The sequence below is a fragment of the Triticum aestivum genome, chromosome 6D (assembly GCF_018294505.1).
Source record: "Triticum aestivum cultivar Chinese Spring chromosome 6D, IWGSC CS RefSeq v2.1, whole genome shotgun sequence".
NCBI classification, from domain to species: Eukaryota; Viridiplantae; Streptophyta; class Magnoliopsida; order Poales; family Poaceae; genus Triticum; species Triticum aestivum.
In genome coordinates, this window is record NC_057811.1 from 181,662,572 (window position 1) to 181,671,261 (window position 8,690).

Genomic DNA, 8,690 nt, shown 5'->3' on the forward strand with positions numbered 1-8,690 from the left:
ATCCCTGGCCGTTTTGGGGAAGGAGGAACTTCCTCATGTCAACGATCCACATGTACATGTCGTAGCTCGTGTACTCCTTGGCCGCGTACACGACGTGAGCTTTGTCGAGTTTCTCCATCCAGGCCGAGTGCCAGGCACGCTTGTCCCTGTTGAACGAATCCTTCATGTCTTTGTAGTAGGGGTCGATGATGGCCTCGGTGAGGTGAACCAGTGAGTCCTTCTCATGCTCCTTGCTTCCCCAGATCTTGTATTGGCCCTGGATGTTGACAAGATTCTGGCAGGCGATGCCCGAATTTTCAAGCGCCTTTACATCGTTGGTGATGTTGAGCATAGCGAACATGTAGTGGGGCTTGTTGACAAACCTGGTGAAATGCTCGCAAGGCCTTGTGGGCAGGCAGTAGTGGTAGACGAGGACGTGGTGGCGCACGCACATCTGGGCGACGACGACCTTGGGACGAGACCCGGCACGAGTGCGGGTGTACTCGAGGTCGAACCCGACCACCTTGTACTTCTCTGCGGCAAGCAACAGCTCCATGATGTGGATGGAGTGCTCCACCCAGACCGGGCCGTTGGTGTACACCACCGAGAGGTCCATGAACCTTATGTGGTTGTCCACCACGACACGCATGGTGAACTGCTGCTCGTCGTCGGCAGCCGCTCGGAGCGCCATTGGAGTACCCTCTAAGAATTTCTCGTGGTGGGTGTGCTTCTTGCAATGGTGGGGCGCGATATGGCCACCTGTAATAAATGGGGGCCGGCCTATAATCGTCACGTCTTGTCACGACGTTCATAACAGAGGATTCCAGTGCATGCTTGACAACACCGCACCGCACGCGTGGGCTCGAAGAGGCGCCAAATGTATCGTCGGTGAGCCTATTCCCGCGCTACCACGCAAGCTTCCCGCGCGGCTAGTTTGGCCACGCGTCGTCTAGAAGAGGGACAAATCGTGGGCCTTTATTGTGTGGAATGACTTCGGTCATAAGTTTACCCTTGGGTGATGTGGTCAAAGTTACACAGAAGGGTGATCATGGACACTCGAGTGCAATAATTAATTCTGCGCTCTACAGTGCACACGATGGAAGAAACCAACTGTGTGAAATAATGTCGAAGATCGCAGTCGAGTTAGCTATACAGATCGTGTGCTGTGAGATCGACAAGGTAAACTGATTCGAGAATGGTTAATAAAATCTAAGACCATTGCATATTAAGGTCAAAATAGTGCTAGCAATATACGAGTCTCATACGATGCCATTTCAACGATTGTACCACAAAAGCTTGAAATGTTACAAGGTTCAAATTCCAGAGTTATATGGCTCAAATTCGAAGATTACAAGGTTCAGACTGATATTAGAAATGAAATTCAGCTCATCAGCTGCAAATGCTCGCGCTGATCCGCTGAACATGGATATGAGAGAGGTTCAAACTAATATCACCGCTTCTAAGTCTGGCTTCGAAACCTCACAATTTTTGCAAAGGGGTCAACCACTGAGAAGTCACGTATGGGATTGACACGATGAGTTCCGATTACTCTGTCATCTGAAGTTCCAAAATGAAATTCAGCATTATTGGAGCCTACTCAGTTCTGCCACAAGCCCCGGCGCTGATCAACAAACCATTCATTTTTGTGAAATAAATGTAGGGCAAACCTCATTTCCTTCAGCACCCTTGCTCTGAGAACAAAGAACCTGGCGAATATAATCTCCGGTAAGGTCCCTCGGTAGGATTTCAAAGTAATTTCTGAGAGATGCAGATCTAGGCATTCGACGTGATTGTTATACTGTATCACATTATCCACCACTGGGCCTAATCTTATCTGCAAAAGAAGAAAACGTGTTAGTGTCTACATTCAGTTTTGAACATTACTACAGGCCTAGCTATTTGGTTTGCAGGATTTGTAAAATGCACTAACATGCCATCTTCGATCTGACATGATTAACATGGGTATTTGATTACATTCTAGAAAAATGTAGCCTTCTTCACAAGAGGTTGGAGTGGATGAAAAGTTCCCTAAGAAAACTAGTACAGATTAATCCAAAGGAGAAATGCTTATTGATTGTAACCATATGCATCAAGCAACCAATATGGGGGGGAACATGTATGTACTGAAATCCTCCAAAAGAACATTCAGAAATCGTAGTACATTGTCATTTTAAACTTGAAAAAAGGGGTCACAAATTGAACTCCCTTATGGTTAACATTTAATAGGAAACTAACATCACCTCAATATATAGCTTCTCTAGGCACGGAAAGCATCTCAAGAAACTGACAACTTGCTCCAGGTCAGGGCCGATAGATTCTAGTGCCAAGACCTTCACTTTGCGCAGTTTCGGGGTCAAGCTTGTCGGAATCATTTTCTGAGTGACAGACGAACAAACGTCTTCAAAATTAGAAATGATGTTAATTTGTAGAAGGAGAGGTAGAAGGCGGCTATTGTACCTGAACGGGTATGGATCCAATAACAAGTTCGGAGTATTTGTCAGACGAGTAGGCCACCACTGTCAATTATAGCGCAGAAATGACATTGATTCTTGTTGGACCTTCTTGATCAACTACAAGTAATCTCTCAAGTGCAGGTGTGTCCTGGATGCCCATACCGTGGTCCACATCTTGTGATGTCTTCCTGCCGCACCAACAACATACATAAATAGTCCGGAGAGTCATGGAGGTGATGTGGAAGGTACTCAACCCATTGATCGCCTGAAGATGAAGGTACTCGAGTGCAGTACAGCCACGGAGCAGGTGCTCCATGTCACCCTTTGAGAGGCAGACGGCGACGAGCTCGAGGTGCTTCAGTCGTGGTAGAATAAGAGTGGGTGCATCATTAAGGGGCGGGAAATGGCAGTTCCTGAACTTGGCGACGCGTAGCGTGGGCGTGAGGCGGAGTGCTGACGTTGGCAGTGACCGCATATCCCATCATCAAAAGTGAGCTCCTCAAGCTGATCTAGGGCGGGGGATCGGAACCAGTCGTCAAGCTTGGCTCGGTCCTTGCCGTTGGAACGGAACTTGCCCATTCTAAGGCCTTTGGTTGGGCCAAGGTGACTGCCGAGGATCTGGGAGAACGCATCCAAGCTTTTGCGATAGCCATGGCAGAGCTCGTGGGTGTCGATGAGGTCGAGAGGGCTGGAGTTCCATAGGAGGCGCCACTGCCGGGAAAGGAGGGTTGTCCGTGCCCCATATTTGATTTGGAGGAGGGAGGTGATGACTCTCAACATATCATCGGGGAGGCTGCTGATTAAGTCTAGACCTGCTAGAGTCGCTTGCGGTTCTAGCTCGCCCCGCCTCCGCTTGTTGGCAGCCCCATTCTCCACCTCTGGAGTCTCCTTGTCAGCGGCGCTTTCTGATAGAAATGGGAGTACAGGGAATATTTAGTTAAAACAGGGCAATAGAAAAGTGTATTGGTAACTAGAAGTTATTAGGTAGGAATATAGTAAGAAAAGGGAATAACAATTGCTTGCTTATATACTACACAATTCATTTGACATTGTTGGGTAACTCAACATATGCAGATAGTTGAAAAGAAAACTTACTTCGAACAAAGTCTGGACGGATGATTTTGTCGGGAAAGTTAGCATATATCTCATGACCAGGCTGTGCAGTGCAATTTTAGTGTCAGCTTTCAGTACATAAAACTTTGCAATTTCATTCCAAAAGCCAGTGCCAAAATAGGAGTCACCACGTTCATCAAGTTTTACAGTAGCAACGATTGTTAATCCATGGTTTGTGTGCAGTATGACATTCGTGGAGCCTTGATCTATGTAAAGGGAAAAATTGTGCATTACATAATCTGTTGCATAGCGAGGGATGTCCTACAGATAATGGTAGGATTGTTAAAGAAAATATGGTAACATGCAAATATGGGCCCAAATTGAAAGAACTGTACATCAATTGAAATCGAAGGACAAAAATCTATAATTAAACAGATAGGGTAAACATGATGTCATGGAAAAATGAGAGTAATCGAAAGAACAATACATCATTAATTTGCCTAATATAGAAAGAAGAGGGGAAAAATCCCCTTTGACATATATGGTGCATGTGGCACCTTTTATCCAAATGTAGCAATATTTAGAATATGTTCAGGAAAGTAGGCCATGCGAACTGATTTAGGGTGAGATTGAACATACCGCGCGCGTCCTCAAGTTATCTGGTACGATGAGATGGAATCTCTGGCAGCGGTCGCAAAGTCCTGAAGTGTCGGCGCACTGTACATTCTATGAATGAAAGAAAACCCTCAAATCAACTCGAATAAAAATGAATTCATGGTGATTTCTGCCTGGTGATTAAAGGAGGCAGATGAACTGGGATAAGAGATGAGATAATATCTTGTTAAATTAGTTACCTTGTCGTCCATGAGAAAGAACCCTCAGTACGGCAGATTCCCCAACCGAGCGGAGCTGGGTCGACCGTGAGCAGCGTCGAGAAAGTCGATGGCGATAGGCGGCGGCAAGCGGAAGTGGCGAAATGCGGTGGGCTTTGCCGGCAGCCTGGCGGCAGCAGGCGTCAAGCTAAGTGTTTACCGCCGTTATAGGCGGTGCCATGGCATAGACGCGGAGGAGCTTGTGCAGGTGTGAATGGGGAACGTACCAGAGGGGCCGAGGGGGTGGCGGGCGGGGTGAGGGTTTTTGTGACGTGGGGATGGTGAGGGTTTTCTTTTTCTTTTTTGAATTGGGTGGTGAGGGTTTTCTGTCCCACAAAGAATTTTGGGGGCGACGGTTTGCTAGAGGGAACCGTGTGTGATTGATGTAGCAGGAAAATAAAAGTCATTGCACACGGTTCCAATTTTGGGAACCATGTGTGATTGACGTACTACCTCCGTCCTGGTTTATTGGTCCCCCGTTGTAATTTTTACCAAAATTTGGCGAAATATTTTACGTACTCAGACATAGATAATAAGCGTACACGTACATAAGCATAGTTCAACCATAAGTACATAGTTCAACTGTCATTAAGCATACTCAAGCGTACATAGTTCGATCCATCCCACATCTCATCTCACAAGCGGCCGACACAATCCTGAAGCGTCTCCAGGTACTCGGCGTACGCGCCGTGCGCCACCCTGCGAGAATACTTCTGCTTGAAGGAGCCAACGGCTCGTCCTCTTGCATGCGCCAGAACACTTAGATACGCGTCATGAGGCTTTTGGTTGCAAAATGGGCATCCATAGACGTCGTTCCAGGTCCTAATACGCATGTTATGCATTCCCGCATAAAGCTCCCTCAGGATTCGCCTCTTGTACCTCCTTTGGGCATCTTCATCCTCGCTATCCACATCGTCAAACAACACCTATACAAATAGTAAAACAAATTTGGCATCAAATCACTGATTACATGCCATGAAGTAGGATTAGGAATTTATGGCTATTTATTTATACATATCCAGAGATTATGGTTCAATTTTTAAGCACAGTCGTCTATGTACAAACCAATCTTGAAGAAAATAATGGCACAAACATATGTAGGTCATTCAAAATCAATTGTCAAGTCCTGGCTAGGAATTATTAGCACGAACACTAACCCTAGTCGGATTACTAGCATAAATCATTTGCATAGATGAAACAACTAATCACTTATCACCTATACCATTCAAACAATCAATACACTACACGGGTCTAACGAAACTTACTCAGATTTCATGGATTGGGAGAACATAACCACAGGATTTATATTCTAAAAAGGGGGAGGCAGGAGTAACCAGAGAAACCCTATGATCTATTTGACACATAAGTGGGTATAGATGACTAACCAGCTGTCCGTCGCCGTCGGAGTCATTGCCGGAGTGGTCGCCGGAGTGGTCGTCGGAGTCGGTGTGGAACTCCGCCTCCCGCTGTGGAAGCTCGACGCCATCGACGATGTTAGGGTGCAACTATAACTCGCCGGCAGTGACGGCAACCTCTATCTCCATCTCCACGCCGTGCTCCGGTGCTTTAGCAGCCCCGGCATCGCCACTCCCTCGGATGGGGCGCTTCGGCGGCATCCTCATACAGTGACGGCTTTGAGGACTGAGAGCGGCGTCGACTATGCAACCGGAGAGAGAGAGGATTGTGTGTGCGTAGCGAGGATGGGGGGTGCGGCCGCTCGGGCGCACCATTAATATGGAGTAGTGGGAGTTGTGGGAGAGAGGCGGGGGGCGGTCAAACTGATGGCTTGCCTCCCGGTGAGCCTGCTCACTGGACTGCTGGCATGCCTACCAAAGTTTCACACAGCTACTCGCACGCCTCCCGATGACACTGCGCAGTGAGCACGCCTCCGTCAATTCACACACCTGCACACATGCCTCCGCATCTGCCTGCGCGGCTGATACGTCCATTTTGCATCATGCTTTTATATCGATATTTATTGCATTATGGGGTGTTATTACACATTATGTCACAATACTTATGCCTATTCTCTCTTATTTTACAAGGTTTACATGAAGAGGGAGAATGCCGGCAGCTGGGATTCTGGGCTGGAAAAGGAGCAAATATTAGAGACCTATTCTACACAACTCCAAAAGTCCTAAAACTTCACGGAGGCAAGTTTTGGAATATATAAAAAATACTGGAGAAAGAATCAACCAGAGGGGGCCCACACCCTGGCCACGAGGGGGCGCGCCCTACCCCCTGGGCGCGCCCCCCTATCTCGTGGGCTCCCTGGCAGGCCTCCGGTGCCCATCTTCTGCTATATGAAGTCTTTCGTCCCAGAAAAAATAGGGAGGAAGCTTTCGGGACGAAACACCGCTGCCACGAGGCGGAACCTGGCGAAACCAATCTAGGGCTCCGGCGGAGCTGTTCTGCCGGGGAAACATCCCTCCGGGAGGGGGAAATCATCACCATCGTCATCACCATCAATCCACTCATCGGGAGGGGGTCAATCTCCATCAACATCTTCACCAGCACCATCTCCTCTCAAACCCTAGTTCATCTCTTGTATCTAATCTTTGTCTCAAAACCTCAGATTGGTACCCGTGGGTTGCTAGTAGTGTTGATTACTCCTTGTAGTTGATCCTAGTTGCTTTATTTGGTGGAAGATCATATGTTCAGATCCTTTATGCATATTAATACCCCTCTGATTATGAACATGAATATGATTTTTGAGTAGTTACGTTTGTTCCTGAGGACATGGGAGAAGTCTTGCTAGAAGTAGTCATGTGAATTTGGTATTCGTTCGATATTTTGATGAGATGTATGTTGTCTCTCCTCTAGTGGATCATATGAGCGTGATGAAAACTAGCTTGACGATAATTCCCATGTGTCCTCGGAAGCGCTTTCCTTTATATAAGAGTTTGTCCAGGCTTGTCCTTTGCTACAAAAAGGATGGGCCACCTTTCTGCACCTTGTTTACTTTTATTACTTGTTACCCGTTACAAATTGCCTTATCACAAAACTATCTGTTACCGATAATTTCAGTGCTTGCAGAGAATACCTTACTGAAAACCGCTTGTCATTTCCTTCTGCTCCTCGTTGGGTTCGACACTCTTACTTATCGAAAGGACTACGATAGATCCCCTATACTTGTGAGTCATCAAGACTCTTTTCTGGCGCCGTTGCCGGGGAGTGGAGCGCCTTTTGTAAGGAGAAAATTTATATAGTGTGCTGAAATTTGCTGTCACTTGTTACTTTGGAAAGTAATCCTTTGAGGGGCTTGTTCGGGGTATCTTTACCTCAACCTACTGAACCTACTGAAAATGTTCACTTTGAAATTCCTTCGGGTATGATAGAGAAACTGCTAGCTAATCCTTTTACAGGAGATGGAACATTGCATCCCGATTTGCACCTAATCTATGTGGAAGAAGTTTGTGGATTATTTAAGCTTGCAGGTATGCCTGAGGATGTTATCAAGAAGAAGGTCTTCCCTTCAACTTTGAAGGGAAAGGCATTGACATGGTTTAGGCTATGTGATGATATGGGATCATGGAATTACAACCGATTGAAATTGGAATTTCATCAGAAGTTTTATCCTATGCATCTTGTTCATCGTGATCGTAATTATATATATAATTTTTGGCCTCGCGAAGGAGAAAGCATCGCTCAAGCTTGGGGGAGGCTTAAGTCAATGTTATATTCATGCCCCAATCATGAGCTCTCAAGAGAAATTATTATTCAAAAAATTTATGCTCGGCTTTCTCTCAATAATCGCTCCATGCTCGGTACTTCTTGTACTGGTTCTTTTATGATGAAGACTATTGAATTCAAATGGGATTTATTGGAATGAATTAAACAAAACTCTGAAGATTGGGATCTCGACGAAGGTAAGGATTCAGGTATAACACCTAAGTTTGATTGTGTTAAATCTTTTATGGATACCGATGTTTTCCGTGAATTTAGCACTAAATATGGACTTGACTCCGAGATAGTAGCTTCTTTCAGTGAATCATTTGCTACTCATGTTGATATCATCCTCCCATTGAAGTGAAAGTAGTTGAACCTATTAAAGTTGAAGAAAAGACTATCACTTATAATGTTGATCCTATTGTTCCTACCGCTTATATTGAGAAACCACCTTTCCCTGTTAGAATAAAGGATCATGCTAAAGCTTCAACTGTGGTTCGTAAGAGTAATACTAGAACACCCACACCCCCTGAGCAAATTAAAGTTGAAACTAGTATTGCTATGGTTAAAGATCTCTTGGCCGATAATAACGATGGGCATGTTATTTACTTCTGTAATGAAGCTGCTAGAATTGCTAGACCCGATACTAAGGGTAAACATAGAC